At 51.2% G+C, this 24,644-nt stretch overlaps 2 long non-coding RNA genes across 2 annotated transcripts; both read left to right on the forward strand.

Moving 5' to 3' along the window:
* The first annotated feature begins 3,303 nt into the window (after positions 1–3,303).
* Positions 3,304–11,506, forward strand: LOC120761033 (uncharacterized). The gene is made up of 2 exons (XR_005703537.2): positions 3,304–3,588; positions 10,590–11,506. It is a non-coding gene; the product is annotated as an uncharacterized LOC120761033 (long non-coding RNA).
* A 4,204-nt stretch (positions 11,507–15,710) lies between these two features.
* LOC120761044 (uncharacterized) lies at positions 15,711–17,978 on the forward strand. The gene is made up of 3 exons (XR_005703541.1): positions 15,711–15,848; positions 16,844–16,967; positions 17,634–17,978. It is a non-coding gene; the product is annotated as an uncharacterized LOC120761044 (long non-coding RNA).
* Positions 17,979–24,644: the final 6,666 nt, after the last annotated feature.

The following is a 24,644-nucleotide window of genomic DNA, read 5'->3' on the forward strand; positions in this document are numbered from 1 at the left end:
TCAACCACAGCTTGAGGACCACTTTGAAGCTGCTTAAGAACCTTGTAAGAAATTAAATGTGAGTTTGGGTGGAATTCTCTTTTAGTTGTTTACATTACTGTGATCATTTTTCTAACAGGTAGGAATCCCAGTCCAAACTGAAGGATTAGAAAGATTTCCATAGTTATTTCTTGCTCTCTGCCTCTCTTTCCCTCACTTGCTAAGGAATTGCCAGCTGCCAGGAGTTGGCCTCTTTGTCCCTGAACAAGCTCTGGCCAACCCAGCCTTAGTGTGGTTACAACCTTCTTTCTGTTTTATATTTATTTAATTCACCGATTTTGCTCCGTGAGAGAAGATTGCTTCACCCTCTCTAAGCCCCCCCGCAAAAAGTCACTGTGACATTTTTCACCAGTACCAAGGGAGGTGACCCTTATCAAGGTGACACTTTATTTCAGTGCCACTCACAGTTCTTGTGTTACATGGCACAAAAATGCTCCGTTTTTGGCCCAGCTGGAAGAAAAGGATACAAGGTCCCTCCTTCTGCTTGCGTCTGCAACAGAGCTTTAATTGTGCTGGGGACAGCAGGTACTCCTGGTGCTTGCCCAAATCCCTCCTGACTGTGGTGGTTTCAAACTGAGAAATGGGTTTGCCTCACAGAAGAAAAAAAAAAAAAAAATTATAGTGGTTAGAAGAAAACATTTATTGAATTTTCTGGAAAACAAGCACAGCTTTGATCCTGATGCCGAGGGGTCTTGATAGAGAATCTCTGTAGGATCTGATTGAATTTTTTTTTTTAATTCTCTTAATGCACTGCAAGTCCTCCCCAAATCACAGGAAGGACTGGAGGCACCACACTGCTAAATTATACTTGGTCCTATTTGGAGGGTACAAAGGAAAAGTAAGACGTCAGATATTGTATGAAGAAGTTTCAGAACACAAGGTCATTTTAATTCAGCCTTTTTTTTCCAAGGAGCTGTCTTTTCCAAGCTTTGATATTTTCTTCAGAAAGGTCATTTCCTTTAAGCCTTTGTCATTAAAGACTTGTTCTTTAAAGTGCACTATCAAAGCGTGCAGAAATTGCAAGTTACTGAAACTAAAATGCATGATCAGTTTTAAGTCTGCCTACTAAAGCCCTCTTAAAATTAGATGTGCTCTGGTACTGGTGGCTTCTTTGATAAAGCCAGGGAAAGATATGCAGTTGGTCAATTCAAACCACAAAAAAAAAAAAAAAAAAAAAAAAAGGAAAGAGATGATAATTGAATAAAACTTTTCCTCCCTAAATTTGAAAAAAAATTGTGAAAAAGCATTGAAAGAACTGAATGAGGGTCTGATTCTGCAAAAATGTGTCTTGTGTGAGAGGAGGGAGTGTGCTGTATGCGGGAGCAGTTTGTAGCACTTTTACACAGTGATTGAGCAGCTCTGTGGTGTTATCTGGCATTTGTCATAATGTAAATAAGACAAACCCCTGGATAAAATATCATTTATTTACCATTGGCTGCCACAATTGGTCTCTCCTTCACTGACAGAGAACCAGGGAACAAAAAGAGTGGAGACTGTGTCGTGCCCTTGTTCTGCCATCCCCAGTCCCAATCTCTTTTTGTCCTTTTATCCCATGAACTGTGGGATAGTTCATCCCATGAATTTATGGCTACAGAGCTTTTCTTCCTTTCAGGCATCCTTGGGAGAAGAAATGTTTTCTTTCCTGGTAGTGCTTCATCTTCTAATGGGAAACCCCAATTTTCCTTTCAACCCAGATATGTCCAATATTCAGGGTGGTATTTTCAGCAGACTCTTGGGAAGGTGGACACGGAGCTCACCTTCACACAAGGAGGATTTAGAGCTGAGACCTGCTTTGGGCACCTCTCTAAAACAATTTTATCTGCAGAGCTGGGTCCCAAAAGCCTGTTTGTTTCAAATGCTCCATGGATATACAGCTTAGTGGGAATGGAGATGGGCTTTAAATACTGCAGCACACAGTTCAGACTCAGTACTCGGGGCTGAAAACAAGGAAATGTGTGCTGGTAGAAAGAGCAAAGTAAAGGAACACCTTTATCTCAGCTGGGCAGTGAAGTTATAACAATACAGACCTTTATAAAGTCTGTTCAACAGATCTGTACTTTAGGAATCTTGTTCCTCTCCCGTGGAAACCTCGTATCAAGGTTTAATACCAGGCAGAGCTGACCATCTTTTCAAAAGAAGGTTGTGAGTCCTAATTCTCCTGTTGTCTCAAGCTTATACTGCAGTTAACTTTGTCCAGGTTTGCCCAAATAAAGGATTCAAGGAATTCATTAAAACTCTAGCTCTAGAATCCATAAGAAATCTCTTGGTGGAAGTGATCCTGGGCAGAAACCAAGGGTGTAAGACCACCCTTGGCTCTTCACTGAGGAGTGCTGGGAAGCGCTGGAGGGTGCAGGACTTGTTCAGTGGGATTTCGTTGGCACAGGCTCAGGTGTGACACAAGGCACTGAAGATGTGGCAGTCAGTCTCATCACCACAGCTGAACACTCTTCTCCCAGAGCAAGTGTTTTTAGAAAGGGATTTCTCAGCCTGACTGATTCCTTTAAGTTCAGAGCCCATCTAAATCTCTCACCTAAATTCTACAGAGTCAGTTTTCATACAGTCAGACTCTCACTGAGCACGTGAGGGTGGTGGAAGAAGCAGACCTAAGAAGGCAAATGACCCCATATGGGTTTCATGATCAGTCAGAGCCTGGATGTTTGCAAGGCTGTGTTTAATTGTGCTCAGGAATGATGTTACGTCTTCTGAGACTTAGCAACACTTGCTTGTCATCTTCTTGTTTGTTCCTCCTTGTTGGATGAGGTCACTGACTAATTTCAGTGCAGATCTGAATCTGCAGTGAAAACTCTGAGTGAGAACTCTGCTGCTCTGCTCAGGAGATCCTGGAAGCACCCCCACAATCTGAGGTTTGCTCCAGCACAGCTTGGTGGCCCTGTGCTGCTCCAGTGCCTTTGTTCAGGCCTTTGGTGGGGTTCTTCCTGCACCACTGGGCTGCTTTGCTGCAGTTTGAAATATAAATACTGGGCATGGTAAAATGGAACCAGGCACCTGCACCGGGGTCTAGCTCCCACCCCGCACCCTGCCCCAGCACCAGCAGGGCCAGAGATCATGGGCAAAAAGCTGCAGGACAAACCAGCTGCTTCCCAGAGGGGCACTTCCCACCTGAACCTTCAGCCTAATTCAACAAAACCCATCTGCAAGCACTTAACCTTGAGCCTGCCCTTCACTTCAGGCCTATCCCCATCCTTGGATGTGCTGATAAATAGGGACCTTGTGGGGTTTCAGCCCCACAGCCAGGATGGATGGTTGACTCCTGCCTTTAGTGCAGCTCATACCTGAACTGCTTCATGCTCCCAAATGTCTCCCAGCACAAACAGAATCATTTAGGCTGGAGAAGAACTTTAAGATCGTCGAGTCCAGCTGTGTCTCCATCATTTTCCTTCCTGAGAAATCCTCCAGCACCCTGTGAGCTGCCTGTACAGCCCTTGGTGTCAGCAGCTCCAGCGTGGCTGTTGGGTGACTGTAGAAAGGCTGGTGCAAACGTCTGTTCCACGGAGGATGTGAAGTTCTCATCCCTGGCACGTTGGTGAGGTAGGAGCAGCTTTCTGTGTGGAGTGGGCTTGGTTTTTGGTTTTCCATTGGGGTGTGCTGGTGGAATCAGCTTATTTAACCTCTCTGGTGGATCCAGCAAGGGCTGTAAATGATCTCCTCTCACATATTTCTAGTGGGGGCTGATCCTTTCTCTCCAGGCAGTGGAAACATTTTAGGGGAGGCGCAGGAGCTTTGCTCTCAGGAGCTGTTGTGGCTGTGTTCAGCTGTCCTGTGATGCTGGGCCTTGTGCAGGATCCAGCCCGTGGGTGACTCGGTGTGGTGCCACCTCAGCAGGTGTCACCTCAGGGGGCAGGTGAGCCCCAGGTGCCCCACAGGGAGCCCTCCCTCCCCGGTCACTGCTCTTTCATCCTCGCAGAGGAAGAGCAGAAGGCTTTGCTGGGCTTGAGCTTTGTGATGTGAATGTGGGGGTTTTTTGGTGTCACTTTGGGAAAGAAATGCTGTTGTGGTAATCCTGTAGGAGATTGGGACGGGAAGTGATCCCTCTGTGCTGTGTTGGCAGAAGATGCTGGGTTTGGCCCACGGGGTTGTTTTCAGGAGCACGGTCAGTGTAAGGTACAGGGCTGTGAGCAAGAGTGAGAAATGCCAAGCGTAAACTGAAATAGTATTTTTAAATTTGTGCAACTCCCAGAAGCTTTCTCATGGATATGAGCCAATCTCTCTGGATCTTTATTTTTCTTAGCCATTTCCAGGTAAATGTACACGTACCCATATGAGTGCAAAGCTGTGAAATAGCTGCATGGATGCTTAGAAACTTCTGTTTAGTGATGTGAAGACTAAAAGGGACTCAGAAGTGGCCTAGGGACACTGTTCTTAAAACTTCCCTGAATTAATTTTCTGCTTCAGATCCAGTGGGTTTGGCTGAAAAATACCATCTCTATTAGAAAAATAACTACTACCCAAATATTCCTGAACTCCTCTTTTATACTGTTCCTGACTGTGGTCAGGAATTCTTCCCTGAATTTGGTGTTATTAATTACCTTCTCTTTCTAATTTGTGGTTATCACTTCTTGATGTCGCTTTTTGCTGTTTTCACTCCCTCTCTGCACACCTCACCTGCAATACTGTTCCATCATTATAAAAGCAGAGCTATACATTATACACAGGCCTCTGTAGCTAAAAACATTTCCAGAGGTTGCAGTTATCAGTCACAATTGGTGGGGTTTTTTTGTTTGTTTTAACAGAAGTTTCTCCCTAAGCTGATTCTTCTCCTAATTGTTCTCAGGCTGGTGGAAACCAGTTCTGTGCAGGGGCAAACTCAGAGCTGCCCTGCTTGGGCACAGAAGTTTGGGCTTGGGAGAACAACGGGGGAAATCCAGCGGAGGAAACAGCTCCTGTGGTTCGAGCCTTGCTGGAATCACCTCGGAGCAGCGCTGGGAGTCCCCGGAGGCTCCTGCAGATGTTGTACCCCGAGGTCACAGCCTTTGCCCTCGGTTTGGGAGCCTTCCCGGGGTGTTCTGTGCCGGGCGGGCAGGGGGAAAAGCCTTTCCTCCCCCCAGCGCGCATTTGAAGCTGTGTTTTCAAAACAGCGCTTGGGTTTTGATGCTTTGCCTTGATTTGAATGCCCCAAGGGCTCTTTGATTGAGCGTCTTCGCAACCTAATGTTCTCCAAGTAACCCAAACACCCTCGGTAATTAACGATGTGCAATTATGGGTGGGTTTGTTTGTATCCTGACCTGTCATCTGGGCTGTGCTGGAGATTGGGATGGGACTTTGTGGGGGCTCAGCTCACAGCTGAGCTTCGGGAGGGGATGGAGCAGGAGGGAGAAGGTGCGAACCCCAGCCAAATTCACACTTTGCATCTGCAGACACCTCTGGGTTTAACCTCTTTTTGCCCGTGGAGAGGTGAAGGCGTGGTTGGTCCCTCTTTAAGCGCTCGGGTCTGTTACTTTCCCTGCCAGGCAGAGCAGTGACGGGGCCGAGCATCGCAGGGGGGACAGAGGAGTGATGTGTTCGCAGCAGCGCTGCCTCCTGCGTGCTCCTGAGCGCAGATGGAAGTGGCAGGCTCCGCTCTCGATGCGCTCCCGGCCTGCGGAGCCGCGTTCAGCGCTGCCGAGCCGCGCTTTCCTCCGCGTGCGGCTTGACAGAACATCGTGTTTAACCTCGGAGTAGATGGCATGAAACAAGGTTCTCTGTCAGGACTACAAATTCATGTCTCTGTCTGCTCCTAAGCTCTGTCTTCCATTCCCAGCTGTGGCTGCTTCCGTTCTGTGGATAGGTGGGATGTTTTTGGGGGGACACAGCAGCCTAAAACCTTGATCTTTTAAATCTTAATTAGGTATCCTTCCAATTTATGCACCTATGCCACTTAACCCCGTGGAAAAATTGCTTCAGTCCCTAAAGAAAAGCCCTTGCAGTGATTTGCTCACCAGCTTGGCCCGCATCTGCTCGCACCCAGATGTTGTCCCAGCTAAAAGCAGCCTCCATTTAGCCCCAAGTGTTAAATACGTGTTCAAAACATCTTGTCGAGCCCTGCATGGGAGTTAATGTGTAGCAGGGCTCTCAGCTCAGCATCTCTGAAAGCTGTCCAAGGCAAACCCGTCCCCAGCACATGGCATTCCCATCTGGAGAAGGAGAACAGGGACCCAGCTCCATCCTGCACGGTCCATGTATGGAAAAGCTCGAGTGCTGATGGTGTCTAGCACAGCTCCCCAATATAATGGTGTAATAATTAACAACAGCATCTGAGCCTCCCAGCTCCTCACAGCCTGTTCCCCCTGGAGCTGGTGCTGGGTCCAAGAGCCCCATCTTGACTGCTGATCTCCTTGGGGTGGATTTGAGGCATGGAAGATTTGTGGCTCGTGCTTTGGCACATCAGTTTGAAAAATCAGATTGGCATTTCCGCTGGGTGCCCAGAGCTGGGAGCTGTGGAGGGGGCTGCTGCAGACCCTCCGGCATGGACAGGGCTTGAGGGATGATTTGTCGGCATCTCTTTGTTGTTGGCTCACAATCTTGCCCCACTCAATGGTGTGGGAGAGAGCCCGTGATGGATAAGGGGATCTCCCTGCTCCCAATCTGATGGATGGGAGCTGTTCATACGTGGTGCCTTCTCCTGGGAGTGCTGTGATTCCAGGGCTCTTCCAGGACAGCTCAGAGCACCCCCTGAGCATCCTATCGAGCCCCCTAATGAGCTTTGTTCGGGGGCTGCAAGCACAGCTGCCGTGGGGACAGCTGGGAGACGCACGGAGCTCCTGGGCCCTCCATATGGATGCTCTTGACCTCTGAGGCCTCTGAAACTCCATGTGGCTGCTGAGGACACTGGAAAGGGTCAACCCCCTCTCCACACCCCCAACAAAAGGAGGGTTTGGCAGGCGCAGCCAGGACCCAGCAGTGAAAAGTCCTAGAGGGGGAGGTGGGGGAAGCGCTGCTTTTCCGGGGACACGGATTTGCGGCGCAGCAGAATTCCCTTGTAAACACGGGTTGGAAAAGCAGCTCCCACACGCACAAACCCCACTGGGTGCCCGGTAACTGGGGCCAGGCGGGTCTGACGGGGCCACTGCCATCGAGAGGCTGCTGCAGCTCGGCCGGGGTGACTTTGAACCCCCTCCCCGTCCCCACAGCTTTGTTATGGGGGCTATTGTGGGGCCGCCGGAGCCAATCCCCGCCAGCCCCGATTCAAAGTCCAGGTGCCAACCAACTTGAACTCTCCAGCATCCCCGCCGTGAAGCAATTATTCCCTCAGACACATTCATTGTTCTCATTACACCATAAATTGTGAATGAATTAAACATGCACTTACCACTATGCACCACAGCTGTCAAGGAAAATAACACACCAATATCGCGCGGGGCTGGATCCCGCTCCTCTCCCAGGAAGGTTTGCTGCTCCCAGGGAAGGAGGCAGCAGCCAAGCTCGCTGGGGCTGGTATTTTCTTTATGGAGAGGCCAAATCTCTGTTCCCACTTACAGCAGCTCAGGGCAGGACTGTCTCCCTTGGATCTGATGTTTTAATTATGGTTTTTCTCCCCTTTTGGCCACATCGAGATCACTGCTGCGCAGAGGGAAGGCCGCTCCTGAGCTTCCAGACATCCCATGTCTTACTTGGGGCACAAAGTCCTGCCGTGGGTGTGAGAGGAGAAACCCAGCCTTGCTTTGGGCTGGTGGGATAAAGCCACTGGAGCCCCAGTGCCAGCAGCAGGACCTGCCTGGCCCAGAGCCCCCAGCCCAGGCACAGCAGTGCTGGGCTCACTCCCACGAGCATCCCCATCCGTACTGGGAATTTCACTGTGCTGACTGAGAGCTGGCAAGGGAAGCTGTAAAGGAAAGGTGGTTTAGGGGAGAGCTGTGAGAAGGTAATTCAGCTGCCTGACTTGACTTCAGGCTGGATGCACACACACACAGACACTTTCCCAAGAAGCAGCATGGGCGTTTATTTATTTTCTAATCTCTGCTCCACGTCCATGGAGTTTATAGGGCTGGGGCAATCTCCTGGCGTGTCCAGATAAATTCCCTGATTGTTTCTGCTCCAAAGAGAGGACCTGGAGCTGGCAGTTACCTTGGGGTACAATGTTGGGATACAGCAGACAGGATTACAGAGGGGGCTTTTCTTCTGAGTGCGGGAGCTGGAAGTTTGTCTGCATTTCTCTCCTTGCACCGCATCTCCAAGGAGGTTTTCACTTTCTAAGAAGGATGTTACCCACTGAGCTATTCATAGCAGTTAAATGAGAAAAGGGGTTAATAAAATACACGCTAGAAAAAAGAAAATAAGATTAGAAGGACTGATGTTTTGGCTGTGAGGCCTTCAGTGGGCTGCAGAGGGATGGGGGTAAAAAAGGAACAAGATTGTTATTTCTTTTCTCTGGCTCAAAGGACTTCATGGCCAGAATGGCACCACTAATCCAATTTTCTTTCTAACAAGTATTTTATCAACACCTCTTTCTTTTTTTCTCCCCTCTATTCTCCTTCCTTCAGTCTCTGCGCTGACATCTGATTAGCTGCATTAAAATTAAAGTTTCAGCTCCAGGCTGGCTCTGCTCAGGGAAGCATTCGTGGGGCTCTCAGGAGCTGGGGACCCCCGGGACCGTGCCCATCTCCTCCCTGCTCACGTGTGCTTGTGCACACACGGCCCCTGCACTTCCTGGGCACCTGGTTTTCCCTGGCTGACCACAGCAAAGTCTCTTTTCCAGGCGCTTGGCAGAGGATCAGATGCAGCTCCACTGAAAGCAAACAGCCGCCTTTCCGAGGGAGTAAACATTTCGCAACGTGTTACTTCAGCCTTATTTATTATGAACATATTTTCCTTTTTATCCGGGGATTTGCCAACTCTCCGGAGCCACAAAAGCTCGCGGCAGCCTCGCGAAGGGCCGGGTGCCTCTCCTCCCCCCTGCTGCTCCGGGGGGATCCCGGGGGGCTGCACCCAGCCCTGCTCCTCTCTGCGACAGGGGGATATCTTGCAGGAGTCTGGCATCGTCCCCTGCTCTTTCCCACCTGAGGTGTGAGATTTGGGGTGAGCAGCGGTGTTGGGTTGGGGATCAGAGCGAGGAGAAGTTCCTGCTAGGACCAGTCTGCCCCAGTGCGTCCTGGAGGGGTTTTGGGGCAGGACGTTACAGGAAAGGGTAAAACATGAGGAAAGGAGTTGCTCTCCTGTTATCTGCCTTCTCTCCTAAACCTGCTGGAGGGAGAAAAAGGGAAGATCTGGCGTGAGGGATGGCTGAAGGAGGTGTGCCTGGGGGAGACGGTCAAGGGGCGATCCTGCAGAGGACCTTTTATCATGGGCAGGGGAGAAAATGAATTAAAGCCTTAAAAGAACCTGATTCATCTTCATCAGCCCATGCTGCTACACTGACCTCCCTTCCTGTGGGTGTGATGGGGCCGGGGCTGTGAGGAGTCCTGTGGCTCCAGGCACTGCTCCTCTGAGTAAGTGGGCTTTTGGTAGTGCTGCTCTTTCCTTCTCTCAAGGATTAAGCAAGCCGATCCCCTCCCTGCAAGGTTTGCCTGGGTCTGGGGAGGTTCTGAGCTGGGGTTTGTCCACCTGTGAGCACAGCAGCAGCTCTGGGGCTGCGGGCACCGTGGGGTGCAGCCTTTGCCTGGGTCACCCCTGGGAGATGGAAATCCCCCTGTGTGCATCAGGAGCAGAGGTCACAGCAGAGGGTGCTTGGCCACCCTGCTGCTTTCAGAGGGATTGGGGTCATGTAGAGACAAGAGATTTTCTCTACTGTGTCTGTTCCTCCATAGAACGAGATGAAAAGAAAAAAAGGTTGAGTAATAACCATCATGCAAGAGGGGGGTGTCACTGCAGCCAGCCCCTCCTCGGGGATGGGGCCCAGCCCTCCATGGGATGAGCCTGTGCTGCCCAGGGCTGGGGTTTCCAGAGCTGAGGAGGCTCCCCAGGAGCTGGGCTGTGCCCTGACCCAGCCCAGGAAGCCTGTCCAGCAGCAGCATTTTTACAGCAACAAAGAGAACTTTATTCCTTTGTTACCTCCTTGGATCACCTCCCTCTTCCCTGAGCATGCAGGTGCTGATATCTGGCCAAAGATCAGAGCAGCTGGAGCAGGATTGAGTGGCTGAGCCCTGGCTTTGCTGCCACAGTTTGGGATCACTGTTTAGCCAGGAATTAGCTGGCACAGGGGCCCCTCCTGGTCCCCTGGGTTTGTGCATGGAGGGCTCGGAGGTGGAGAAGCAACGACCCGCCGTGGCTCGGGGTGTGAGGAAGCATCTCGGGCCGTTCCCATTTGTTCTTAATCCTTCTTGGCTCTTCCCTTCCCTGGAAAATGAGACCGTGTTGGAACACGACCTTGGTTCAGCGTATTAATTAGTGGGATGTTTAAGATAGGTCAGCAGTTAAGTGCAGACAGGCACGGTCATGCCCAGGGTAACGTCAGGGGATGGGAGTTAATCCTGCCATTCCAGTGGGGTTCACTCAGCCCCAGCTGGGGGAGTGACAGTCAACTGGATCTTTTCAGCCAAAGTTGAGTTTTGATGCGAAATCAGACTTTTCTATAAGCAGAGAGGAGTTTCTAGGAGCTTTTTTCCTCCCCTCTATAGCAAAGCTGAAGTTCCAGGGCCAGTTTCAGCCGAAGGCCAGAATGTGGGAATTCTGGGATGCAGCAGCGATCTGTAGTGGACATGGTGGTGTGACATGGATGGGTGACACTGCCATGGCCCAGCCACTGTGTGCTCCTCCACTCCCCCATGCTCTCCTTGGCCAGGCTGCCGTGGGAGATGCCATCTGGGTCAGGGAAATGCACAGAGCGAAAACTACACCTCCTGTGTTTTACTGAGTTAAAAAAGATTATTTAGTTGCAATATAGCCTTTATCAGGTTTTTCTTTGAGTTGGCTCCGTTTTCTTTGGAAAACCTTTCCTGCCAGCACATTTTCCACCGATTCGATGGACAAGACCGGCAGGACCCCGCTGAACCAGCCAGTGACCCCCCAGCCTAGGCAGTGGCAGAACGAGCACCTCAGGGCACACCGGCCACCGGCCGTGACCTCCCTCCCTCCATTTCTTCATCCCAGATGTGTTTGATGTCCCTGCCTGGTGTCACCTCTCTCTCCAGCCCTGCTTTGGACCCCCAGTGCCACGTGCCTGCTCCCCAGCCGCCCCTCACGCCGCGTCTGTGCAGGCTTCGTTAGCGTTTCTCAATCAACGCTTTCTCATTAGCGGCTGGGGCCACTGCGGGCTTTGAATGAAGGTGGAGCCAGGCCAGAAAAAGATCCTCTCCTGAAAAATTATAATGAAAGCAATAATGGCTGGGTCCTTGAGCAATGCCTGCCTATGACAATTGTTGTCTGGAGGCTACTTAATTACGAAACTCTGTTCTCAGCCTCGGGCTTCACGGTCTTGTGCCTTTACTCTCTCTTGAGCAATGGTTTATTGCTATTGCCCTCAACCTACTTCGTATCAAGTTCAGAGTATCCAAAAGTTATACGAAATATATGTTGGTTCTCTATTCTATTTGCACGAATTTCTTGTATTGTGGGGTTTGTTCGGTTTTTTATCGGTATCTGAAAGCCTAAAGCTGGGATTATCTAAAGGATTATAGGAGAATTAGGCACCCAAAGCCAATTGATTTTTCGCTGTGCATTAGCCAAGTGCATTTGGAGGGCTGGAGGTTTTGCTCTGTGCTCGTGGTTTCAGGTCCACCTTGTAGCATCTCGGCAGAGAGCTCAGCACAACTCGGGTGGCCTTGAAAAGGTGCTGAAGCAGGGGCAGTCAGTAAGAAAGTGCAGGTAGGAAGAGGGAGACGTGGCCCTGAGACATTAAACCGCCTTTGAAAATCTCCTTCTGGCTCCCTGAGGCTCTCTTGAAAACGCCACTCTAAGTTACCATCAATTTTGATAATTAAGCACTGATTTAATTTTAGAGTAACAATAATTGTCAACATTTTCCAACCCAAGCACCTTAAATTAGACACGCAGCTCCGAAGGCTGGCGCGGGATCAAAGCGCGGCGGAGCGAGTTTTTTGGGAGATGCTGAGCACACACCGAGGTTGTGCTCAGGACTTCACAAACCCAGGCCATGTGGGCTTGGTCCCCTGCCAAACGAGGTGCACTCAACATGCGTTTCAACACCTCGCTTTAGGCACCTCGGATTAAAAAAAATTAAAGGAAAAAGAATCGGCTGGGAGCGTTACTGTGATTTTCCGCGGACGGTGAAAGCGCAGCTTGGCCGCGGCCCTGTGGGGAGAGGCCCGGGTCACACCTCGGAGCCCGTGAGGGTGTGACAAGGATGTCACCACCACCAGGACACAGCCAGGTGGATTCTCTGAGCCTCCTTCCCCGGGCTTGTCCCCTCCAAGAAGGGACTCCAGGGTGGCTTTGTGGTGGCTGTTGGCAGCAGGGAGCGGTGGCCGAGGAACCCTTGGGTGACAGCAGCTGCCAGGGAAGGGCAGGGAGGAAGGATTCCCTCTGGGACATCCTGGTGTGATGGGACCCTCCCAGAGAAGGAATCGCCCGTGTCCTGCAGTGCCAGCGCTTGGGGACCCCTCGTTTTGGGGTGGTGGTCATGGCACCCACCCCGTGTCCCGTCCGTGCAGGGCGAGCTGCCCTGGCCAACATCAAAGGGTGATTAAGCCAATTCTTTCATCGTATCTCACCGTGCCTTTGATGAGGCTTCACCTCGCCGTGCTCCCCACGCCCAGCCCCACCCCGGGTCGGTGCTTTTGCTTTATTTTTAGCAGTGATTTGGAAATTGCTGGGGCTCCTCTCTCTTTTATTTTTTTTTTTTTTCTCCCTTTCATTCCCCCCGTTTTTTCGCCTCATTTTTCCTTTATTTATTTCTTTTCTTCCCCCCTCCTTTTCTTTTTCTTCCCGAGGCTCCTGTCGTTGCCCGGTGTCCCCCCAGCCCCCCCGAACCCCCAGCCCCCCGTTAAGGGCACATTCACACCTCTCCTCCTTGCCTTGTCTCCCCTTTATTCTTATGAAGCTCTCATTGATTATTGCCCTTAAATTCCTCAGTCCGGTCATAGATAAAAGGATAACCACTTCAAAGCAAAGTGTTAAGAGTTTAACCTCGAGCTAAAAGAGTGGACAACAAGGTAATTGAGGGTAATAACTGATCACAGACCTACTTTCAAAGGCACATGCAAGCCTCACTTTCAGATGGCTTTAATTTTATTAACATTTGTAGCAGCTCTAGATGCTTTTGAATCATTACAAACTTCAAAGCTTGAGGTAACACTCCAAATGGAGAACCTGACACCAGTTTTTTTGTTCAGGCCCACATCATATTGATAGACTCTCTAGCAAGCATGTAACATCTCTTCTCAAACTATAAAAACCTAGATGAAGAAAATATTGCCAATAGAGAAGATCAAAGCCTGAACCTCCCTTTGAATGATCCCAAAGAAGTCAAAACAGAAAACAACAAGGGGAAAAAATGCACCTATATTACTCCAACTGTCTTTATCCATATTTAAACTTGTCTGCTGAGGCAGGTGAGGATGGATCATTCTCCCTGAGTTTTATCAGTCTATTTGGCTGATCCTCTGTTTCTCTTTGGGCGTTTGGAGCTGGCCCTTTGTCTTTCTGTGGCATTTAAACCCAAGAATTTGGGAACAGCACATAGAGGAACAATCCTGACCCAGCTGGGAGGGCAGCCAGGTGAGGCAAACCTAAAAAAATATATATTTACTGACTGAAAACACAGAGACTAAGATGAAAACGACACAAACACCCACAGTTTTCCCATCTCCAGCTGCTGATAATCCCAGGAATGAAGCTCATCTGTGGATGCTGTGGTGTGCAGCCCAACGGGGTCAGTGCCCCCCATGCCCGGGGATGTGCCCATGGGCTGGGTTTGCTGCTGCAGCTCCTCGTGCCTGATCCCAGCGCAGCCATTCCAGGGGCCACACGGTGAATGAGCCCAGCAATTGATCCGGGGTGTAAACAGCCCTTTTCTTTGTCTATTTTTTGTGCGGGAAGGGCTATTTTTAGCCGGGTGAGTTCCCTGAGCTAATGCCTGAAGCATTCACAATGAAGGGGGTGGCCCAAGGAAACGGGCTGGCCCTGCTGCCAAAAAACACATCCCTGCTCCCCTCTGCAGAGAGGCTGCTGCCACTTCAGCTGGTGCCAGGCTCTGTGCAACTTCAGTGCTCAGGGAGAACCTCCCCAGCCTCTGTAAAATCATCAAGAGAAGAAAAACTACTTGGATTTTTTTTTTTTTTTTCTTTTCTGGTGTGCAGCAGGTTCTGTAGTGGTGTAATCCTTTCCTCCTGATTTGCATGGGTGTAATAGCAGTATTAGGCAGGTTATTATTTTAGTGCACCCCAGGACAAAGGGCCGGGTTTGACTCCAGGGTGTTTAGCAGAGTCTCAGCTGTGATTGCAGCTGGTCCAGCGGTCACAGAACCATGGAAAGGTTTGGATGGGTAGAGACCTTAAAGCTCATGCAGTTCCACCCCCTGCCGTGGGTAGGGACACCTTCCACTCTCCCAGAGGGCTCCAAACCCTGTCCAACCTGGTCTTGGACACTGCCAGGGCTGGGGTGGTCCTCCTGGGCAGCTCCAAGCTCCCTCTGCTCCAGTCTGGAGATGCAGAGCCATCCCAGCTGGGGTGGGTTTATTCAGGCTGAAGGCCAGGGCTTGGTGACCGACCCCAGGTCTCTGACCCAGGGTTTTTGTCATCTCGCTTGGAGCCACCAGTGACAGATCCACATTCCCAGTGCTGGCTGGTGTCAGGTGTATCACAGGAGAGCCTCATTTTCCGTGTTCACTGCAAGAGCAGATGTCAGCGTGCCTGAGCTTGTGGAAACCACATCCTTTTAAATGTATTAAATAGCTCTGTCTTGAGCCTGCTCCGATATTACGTTCTCCACAAACTGAAATCAATTTAATGTGAGCTGTTCTCTCCGCTCTTGGGTTGGGCATGTGCCTGTGTAATGAAAGGACAATGTTGTGTTGCTTAAATCTACGGAATTTATCTAAATTTATTGTCTAAAGTTATGGCTGGTTGAATAATCAGCTATTTCAGTACTTCTTCCATTGAGTCCGTTATCAGACAGGGTGGATAACTGGAACCCAGCACTAAAGCACACCACAGGTGCCCAAGGCAAGCCCTTGCAGACCTGGACCTGCACAAGATGTGCTCAGAAATCCCTGCCCCTGTGGCCAGTTTGTTCCACTGGAGCTGCTGCCCCTCCTGTGCCATGCCCCAGGCCAGCATGGAGCAGGGGGTGCCCCATTTTCCTGGGAGCTGATCATCATCCCAATGGCCTTCAGTGAGAGGGAGACATCATGGCAGTGCTCTTGGTCAGCTGAAGCAGCCAGGAATGGGATGGGGATCATAATCAAAGTGGTACTTCCATGATTCCCCAAGTTTTATTTTCCATTTCCAAGCAAACCCCTTCATCCATGATTGAGATAAGCGTTCTCCCTCCAGCTTGCAAGGGGCTTGTGTGGCAGCTCTTATTTCCATTGCATGCACGGAGGTGAACAGACCCCAAATGTACCTCTGACAAATCCCTCGGAACCTGTGTTTTCTGGAGGTGAGAAACACCACAGCAGCGTGGTTGTCCTGGGGCCAGCCTGACTCTGCGTTACCCACAGCTGGATTTCAGCTTTTGCTGCTTTCTAGGAGTTTTTAGGGCTTCCCCCAGGTGGAAATGTTCCCATTACAAACGAAACTTATCTCAGGAAGCAGCAGCTGGGGTTTAGGAGGTGACAGCAGCCTCCTGCTCCCCTCAGTGCTTCCTGCCGCCATCACCGTCCCCTGGCAGGGGCTCCCACTGCATCACCATTAATGAGCTGATCTGCATGTTTGATTAGAAGGGCTTTGATTAGACGTGTGGAGGGGAAGAACAGCAAGGTAGGAACTGCCTCAGTGCCGGAGGATCCTCCTGGGGCTGGGTTTTGTTCCCTGGAAGGGCTCTTGGAGGAAGGGGAGGGCTGGGGAAATGATTATCCAGACACTTGTGAATGCTGCTGAAAAAAAAGGAGGGGGAAACTCTCAGTTGTGATGTGAAAGAGCCTGGGATATGCTCTCAGGATAGCAGGAGATTTGAGTTAGGTTTGTTTTCAAATATTAAAACAAAACCAAAACAAAACAACAACAACAACAAAAAAAAGTGTTCTAATTTCAGACGGAGAAAAGAGGGAAAAGCCCAGAAGTTGGTTTGGGACTGGGGATGCAGAAAGGGTCTGGTAACACTTCAGTTTCTCCTGAGTTTCAGCAGCATGAGGCTCTCAGTACCCCCAGTTTCTTACGGGGAGCAAGGTTACTGGGTGATTTCCAGGCTTCTGTGAAAGGATGAGAAAGGAAAAGGAGAAAAGATTAAAACAGTGTTTTGATGGTCTCTCCTCCAGCAGGAAGGTTTCTAGTAAAAAGAAAAAAGAAAAAAGAAAAAAAAAAAAAACCCAAACCATTAATGAAAAGTATGTCCAAGCAGCTTTTTTTGGGTCTGGCCAGGAGAGAGACTGACCTCACACTCCCCAAGTTTCCCATCCTTTTAATGAAAAGGGAAAACAAAGCTGCCACTATTAATTATTTAAGGATTATGGTGGAGGTTCCCACAGTGGAAGAAAACACCTTTTCATACAATCACTAGGGCTTTGGCAGAGGAAGATACAACCTACTAAAAAGAAATGTGGATAAAGTGGGAGAAGGGGGAGCTGGAAGATGTGACTTTAGATGAAATGGCACCAATAATTTGGTGCTGCTTTGGACAGAGGTGCTCAGGAGGGCTGACCTGAGCATGTGGGGGTGAGGCTTTCTCCATGCAAAGTCTCCTCTCTCCAGCCTGCATTTCACACCTGCAAATACAGGCATCCTTAAGAAAATAAATGTTTCTTTTGTGGCCTCAGGACTGGTCCAGCTTTTGAGAGGCATCGCCCAGCTCCTGACAGCACCACGGGGGCTGGAATCTCACACCCTTCACTGTCCTTAATTCTGAGAATTGAATGGACAGGCAGAAACAAACCAAAGCAGGTATAATTTTAGGGTACTCAGCTTTGACAGCACACCTAAAAATAACCGTGCACGAAGGGCTTGGGTTTGGTTTGTTGTTTTTTTTTTTTACTCCTGGAAGTGAAAACTTTTATTTGACTTTATGATCTGAAAGTTTTCCACTAGTCAGGAAAGTCTGTTCTCTGCGTAGCGTTGTCTCTCCTCCTGCTTTTTCCATTACCATCCCGCTCCAAGGGCTGTGTGGATCAGGATATTCGGGTCCAGGAAGTTTTTTTGGGATGCCCAATAGCAGGCAGGGTGGGAGTGGGCTGTGGCAGCCCAGCAAGCACCGAGCTGCACGGGAAAGGGTTAAACTTCATGCTGCAGCTGCAAAGCCCAATTTCTTTATTTCCTGTTAATGACATTATTGCCTACATAAAACCATTGAAACATGTTTCTTTCATTTGTTTAATTTCAAATTCTGAGCACACTGGCTGGAAACTATGTTTAATAGTTAAACTCAAAACATTTGGATTTCCTTCCCTCGCTGAGATTTGCAGGGAGTGCACTTCATCCTTAGTTGGGTTTTCAAGGAGCCATTTTTACACAGCCATAGGAGCCAGCCAGAAAACAAACCAGATTAAATTGCAGAATCGAATCACATCAGTTCAGGCTGGTAACACATCATATATTTCCCTTCCTCTGCAGTCAGGCCAAGACACCATCAGCCCCAAGTTGTGTTCTCCTCCAGGAGCATCCAGAGCCAGGACACCCCTCTGTGCACGCAGGAGAAGGGCTTTCCTGAGCATGCCTGGAAAAAACCTTCCTGTTTCCATGAGAAAATGGGATGGAATCTCCTCCAGGCCCTGCTGGCAGCGATGCTCCCGTCACCTCCCCACGTTCCTCCCGCTGCACCCCGCGTGCCTGAGAAGGGCGATGTGGGAGCAGGGTGGGAGGGAGGAGGGCACTGTAGGTGGATCTGAGCCACCTCAGATTGGAAGGGAAGTCCTTAAATCTGAGCCTGTTTGGCAGATAAAGCTCCGGGCTGCCAGAGACACTGGGTCTGGTGATGATTTTAGTAAAACCTCAGGGAGGGGTTTGTCCCATGGCCCGGTTTGTCCCATCAGGGTGATGGACACTCACAAGTTGTTGTGTAGAGCTAATTGCTTGCATGGTGGAGTGTCTAGAAGTCACTTCACAAACACTCCCAGGGTTAGAGCATGGAGAGACTTTGGGTGAATTTGTTGTTGCTGCCCAATTACACATTTTCCAGGCCTGGGAATGGCCACCACCGGACACGGAAAGCAAATGTCCTGCCAAGCCCACGAGCTGAGCAGTAAAAGCCCTTTCGAGGCACAACAAGCAGTCATGAATTATTTGGGTTATTAATGTTTTTGCTGCTCATAGTGCCAAATATCGACGTGCCACGGTGCCAGATGCCCCTGAGCCATACAACAGGGTCCTTTCCTGGGAGAATGAGCAGCCTGTGTCCCTCTGGGCTCCTTGGGATGGTATTTGAACCAGTTCAGATCCAGCCTCTCCTGGGCACCGTGTGCTAACAAAACCCAGAATCACCATTGTTTAGCAGAAGCAGTGAGCAGAGGGGCAAAAAGGAGGAATGTGGCCCTGAACAGGACTTTGAGGAGTCATCACTGACATGACAAGAGAGCCACACTCATTGTTCTGCCATGGCATCACAGGTGCTTCCCCAGCAGACACAGCAGCGCTCAATTTCCCATCGAAAAATCTGAATTTGACTAAAAAAAATCAGGGGGATTTAAATGTTGCATTCAAGGGCCATGTGCAGGGATGCCTTCCTTTAGACCAGGCTGCTCCCAGCCCTGTTCAGCCTGGCCCTGCACATTTCCTGGGATGGGGAATCTTGCAGCCCTGCTGTCCCTGTTACTCCAATGGGAAGGTGGCAGAGAAAGCGATGCCTCATTTGTGCACGGTGAGGAAGGGGTGGTGGAAAAAAAAAAAAAATCATGGCAAGTTGGTCATAAATATCCTCATTTACCTCTTTTTCCCCCACCCTCTCTTCAATCACTATTCTGTGCAGGTGATGGAAGGGGCTCAGAAATGTTAATAGACAGCAAAGTGCTCGTGTGTGCTTTATCAGCTCTCCTGGAACGGTTTATGCTGATACGGGGCCCCTTTCAAGTCTAAAAAATCTGGGCAAGCGTGTGCAGATAGCAGGGAGTGCACTGAACAAAACATCAAGGAAAAGAGTCTGTAGGGGGGAATAGAAATGGTAAAAGGATTATAGGAGAGAAAATGTATCGGACTTATCTGGCGATACTCGGTGACAAAAGTGTGCCAGTTTATGAGACGGACTTCAAATCCCATAAAACTAATTGTGTGTTTTCTTGTCTTACTTGTGAGTATCTCTGGCAGTGCTTTTTCCCCCCACTGGAAAAGCGTGTCTTTGTGTGGGTGATAACCCTGTGCCTGCAGTACACCGGGAGATTACACAGCCCATCGGGTTCACACCTCTTAAACTAATGATGTTAAACTAGTTTATTAAAAAAAAAAGAGAGAGAATAACTTCAAAGGTTCACATGTGGGCTGCAAACCTCTCATGTCTTCTGTATACAGGGCCTTCCTCTTATTTTGATCAAGACTGTTCCCAGCACTTCTGTTGAAATAGTCTCAAGCCTTTGATCTCGTAATCAACGTGACCACCGGTGCGCGCGCGGTGACAGAGGGTGACATCAGCCACGCTCGTGGGGCTGGACCCTGCCCTCGGTGGGTCCTCCCTGGCCTGTGCCTGTCACCGGGGAGTTTTCCTGCTGGGAGAGGGATTTTAGACCCCGAGCCCCTGGCCTGCTCTGGCTCGGGGTCTAAATAGCCAAGGTGGGAAGAGTAAACAAGGCTTTGCCCTCCTCCTGCCTGGCCAGGGAAGGGCAGGCACAGGGATGGAGTGGGAGCAGGAGGGGAGGGGTCTTGGAGGGGATCTGACCCCCAGTGGGGGCTGTGCATGGACAGCAGGGAGCTCAGCACGCTTGTGTCATGTTTCCTCATTTTCCATCGGTGTCCTTGTGACCCCCAGCAGTGCCCGAGGCCGGGCTGGACGGGGCTTGGAGCAGCCTGGTCCAGTGGAAGGTGTCCCTGCCCATGGCAGGGGAGTGGAACAGGGCGAGTTTTAAGGTCCCCTCCAACCCAAACCAGTCTGGGGTTCTGTGATTCAATGATGCTACCGTGGTTTTAGCAGAGGTGCAGCAGCAGAGTGGGAGTCAGGCAGCAGCACCGTGCTGTGGCCTGACCGTGGGGACAGCTGGACAGGCTGTGGTGGCATCTCCTGGTGGGGACAGCTGGGCAGGCTGTGGTGGCATCTCCTGGTGGGGACACTGGGCAGGCCGTGGTGGCATCTCCTGGTGGGGACAGCTGGGCGGGCTGTGGTGGCATCTCCTGGTGGGGACACTGGGCAGGCTGTGGTGGCATCTCTTGGTGGGGACACTGGACAGGCTGTGGTGGCATCTCCTGGTGGGGACACTGGGCAGGCTGTGGTGGCATCTCCTGGTGGGGACACTGGGCAGGCTGTGGTGGCATCTCCTGGTGGGGACACTGGACAGGCCGTGGTGGCATCTCCTGGTGGGGACAGCTGGGCAGGCTGTGGTGGCATCTCCTGGTGGGGACACTGGGCAGGCTGTGGTGGCATCTCCTGGTGGGGACACTGGGCAGGCTGTGGTGGCATCTCCTGGTGGGGACACTGGGCAGGCTGTGGTGGCATCTCATGCTGGGGACAGCTGGGCAGGCTGTGGTGGCATCTCCTGGTGGGGACACTGGGCAGGCTGTGGTGGCATCTCCTGGTGGGGACACTGGGCAGGCTGTGGTGGCATCTCCTGGTGGGGACACTGGGCAGGCTGTGGTGGCATCTCCTGGTGGGGACACTGGACAGGCTGTGGTGGCATCTCCTTGTGGGGGACACTGGGCAGGCTGTGGTGGCATCTCTTGGTGGGGGACACTGGGCAGGCCGTGGTGGCATCTCCCAGACTTTTTGAGGTTCTCCATGAGGAAGGCAGTTCCCTGGCCCACGGTGTCTCCGTGTGCCCAGGGAAGGGCTCTGACTTTGTCCCCCGGTTTAGGACTTGTGGCTCCTGACAAGCTCTGACATGCTGGGGCTGCTGGATTGGATTTGGTTGAGCTCCTGTCACCTCCACAAAGCCCCTGGCAGAACAGCCCTGGTGCAGCCCTCAGAGCCTGCACGCTGCTGCTGTCTGGGCTGGAGCTCTGTGGCAGGACAACAACCCGGAGCCACCTCTTTTGGAGCAAAGCAGCTGCCTTGTGGGCAGGCAGGAGCCAGGTTAGCTGGCTGCAGTCAGGAGGAGCCCAGGGAGCGTGGACTGGCACATCTGACACGCTCCCAGAGCACTCCAGGCCTTAAAGACCCCTCTGCCTTTTTCTTTCCCTTTTTTTTTTTTTTTTTTTTTTTTTTTTTCCACTACCTGCTCTAAAAAAAAAAGCTTGGGGGAAAAAAAAAAAAAAAAAAAGAAAATTTAATTTCTCTTTATTGTGCAGCTTCGCTGTGAACTGATTCTTTTAATCTAAAATTATTCCTTTTTGGTGCCACAATCTGACTTCAAGCTTCTTTGCTGCCTGTGAACATGACACACAGCAGCAGGCAGAGAGGAGGGGACAGGCTGTGTCTGGCCTTTGCTGGGCACCAGGAGGTCTGAGCACGGCTGGAGGACACTGCTTTAAACAGCTTTTTGCAGTCCTTTTCTCCCTCATTTAACCGAGTTTTTACCTCAGTTGCAGAAAGGCCAACAAATAAAATATAAATAGTTAATTTTCCCTCTGTTCAACCCGGGAATTCAGACTCAAGTTTAGACAGGAAAATCAGAAGGAAATTCAAAGATACTCTGCTTTCTTGATGACTGCAGCTGCTACCTGAACACAGAGATTCCCTGTAGATCTGCGAACAAGGACTTCCAGAAGCTGAGAAAGATGAAGAAAACTCTGGAAAGACCTTCCCGTACCTGCCACCGCCTGCCTAGTTCATCGGCTCGCTTTCAAATCCCTGGCACTACGCGACTCTTCCCTGTCGGCAGGAGGGGAAAACAGACTCCCTGACTGGACACGCGGAACGTGGACGGGGCCACCGGCGCTCTGGGCAGGACAAGCTGCTCCCTGGGCACCTCTCACAAAGCCCCGGCCCCGGGGACTCGCCCTGCCCTCGGTTTGTTCCCCAAGTGGCCCTTTGTGTGTGGTGGGGGGCGTGAAGAGGATGGGGAGCAGGCAGGTGTTTGGGTGGGCTGCTCCTCTGCGCGCGCAGTCCCCGGTAATTTGGTGAATGAAGTCCCTGTCTGAGTTTCTGGGTTCCTCTCCCAGGGCAGTGTTGTTGCACAACGGGATTTGGAGAGGAGCGGTCGGTTAAATGGCGTTTTTATGAAATAGGACGAACGGGGCTTAATGAGATTTTTCTTCCAAAGGGAACGAGTCCGAGGTTTTCGGCCTCCATTATATTGGCCTAATTCTCTGTGCTGTAGCAATAAGTGGTACTTGGAGAGGTTTTTATCCAGCATTGTTTCAAAGGAAGTTGTAAGGGGAAAGAGGTGGCCAAGTCACCTTGTGATGGTTGGAGGTGGCATCACTGTCACCATCCCAAGGAGCCCAGAGGGACACAGGCTGCTCATTCTCCCAGGAAAGGACCCTGTTGTATGGCTCAGGGGCATCTGGCACCGTGGCACGTCGATATTTGGCACTATGAGCAGCAAAAACATTAATAACCCAAATAATTCATGGCTGCTTGTTGTGCCTCGAAAGGGCTTTTACTGCTCAGCTCGTGGGCTTGGCAGGACATTTGCTTTCCGTGTCCAGTGGTGGCCATTCCCAGGCCTGGAAAATGTGTAATTGGGCAGCAACAACAAATTCACCCAGGTGATATTTCATTATCAGCCCAGGTTGCCCAGCCTGGGCATGGTCAGTTCCGTGGCTTTGGAGGACATCACGTTCAGGGCCACCACGGCACTCAGCCTCTTGGGATGTTTGCTTTTTGTTCTGGTGCAGAGGGGTTGAGCAGGGCCTGGAGCAGGAGGAATGGGAGCTCTGTGCCGTGGGTAAATCCAAGCTCTGGGTTTAGGGATGGTGCAAACCAGCAGCTCTTCGCACAGAGGAGGGTGGGAAGGGAGAGGGACAGGCCTGTGGTTATGATCTCACATTAAGGATCAGCTTGAGTGCCTTGACCAGCACTGGAGCATCCTCAGGGTACCAACTGCTGTTGTCCCGTGTTCCCCATTGTTCCTTTGGGATTTCCTTTTACAGGGCAGGAGGGAGAGGAGGGAGGCACTGGGACACTGGGACCAGCCGTGGTGCTGTGAGCAGAGACCATCTGGGCTCCAGCTCCAGGGGCTCTGGGAGTCTTTGCTGGCTGGAATGGGCAGCTCTGGAGTGTGGGGACAAGAGCTGTGCCAGCGAGGGGCTTCACTGTGCGTTTGCTTTTCCAGGAGGTGCCCTCATGATGTTCAGGCACAGCAAACGTGGAAGGTGACATTTCTTTCACCAAAGGTTTTGCCACCTGCCCTGCCTGCAGTGACGAGACAAGGGGCAGTGGCTGCACACTGACAAAGGGCAGAGTTACGTTGATTGTTAGGAAGAAATTGTTCCCTGTGAGGGTGGGGGGACCCTGGCACAGGGTGCCCCTGGATCCCTGGAAGTGTCCAAGGCCAGGCTGGACGGGTCTTGGAGCAACCTGGGACAGTGGAGGGTGTCCCTGCCATAGCAGGGGTGGAATGGGATGGGCTTTAAGGTCTCTTCTAATCCAAACCAGTCTGGGATTCTGTAATAACGATAAAATCAAGCCAAGCTGGAGCCCATCAGCTCTGCCAGCCCGACCAAGGTGGGCTCTGGACAGAGGGACAGCTCCTGGTGGGGGAACTGTGGAGCCCCCGGGTCCAGCCTCGGAGCAGGCTGAGGAGGAGGAGGGCAGGAGGCTCCTTGGATCTGGAGGGCAGGTTTGGGGGCCAAGCCCTAATTAAAACCTTTTGTATGAAGTTCCAAACCCTCCATTCCGTGCCTGGTTAATATTTAACAGCTGGGGCCGGAGATGGGAACGCAACTTCGGCCGGGCTTTGGCTGTTGTGCCAGTTCTATTGCAATCAGGGTTTGTTTAATTAGCCTGCAGAGCGAAAAGAGGCCCGCGGATCATATATATATATATATAAAATAATAATAATATGTGGACCCGCCCATTTTCTCCCCAACATGAAAACTTCTAGCGAAGTTTTTAATGCCGGGGAGCAGCGCCCGCCCTGCAGGGCTGCGGTGGGCTGGGGAAGGGGACGGGGGATGCGCGGGGGATGCGCGGAGGATGCGCGGAGGATGCGCGGGGCGGCGCAGGGAAAGGGGCGCCTGCGCCTTTAAGGCGGCGGAGCGGCGGCTGAGATCGCTTCCCTTTGATAAGGTCCTGGCAACTCCGTAGCCGCGGCGGGATGCCGCGAGAAGGGAGCAAAAAATAAACCCTGAACCACCCTCCCCCCGAAAAAACCCCATAATAATTTAATTTTCCTCCCCAGCGCTGATGTACGCGCCCCTCCTCCCGCCCCCGCCCGCGCTGGAGCCGCCCCCGCGCACCGGGGATGCCCCGGGGGTGGGAGCACCGGCAGGGGCAGGCGGTGCTCTCCCGGCTTCTCCTTCTTTCTCCTTCTAATTTTTAAAATTCTTTGGGGCCTGTTTTTGCTTCTTTTCATTTTTTTTTTAAATATTTTTTTTTTTTTTTAA

The sequence above is a fragment of the Hirundo rustica genome, chromosome 18 (assembly GCF_015227805.2).
Source record: "Hirundo rustica isolate bHirRus1 chromosome 18, bHirRus1.pri.v3, whole genome shotgun sequence".
In the NCBI taxonomy this organism is placed as follows: domain Eukaryota; kingdom Metazoa; phylum Chordata; class Aves; order Passeriformes; family Hirundinidae; genus Hirundo; species Hirundo rustica.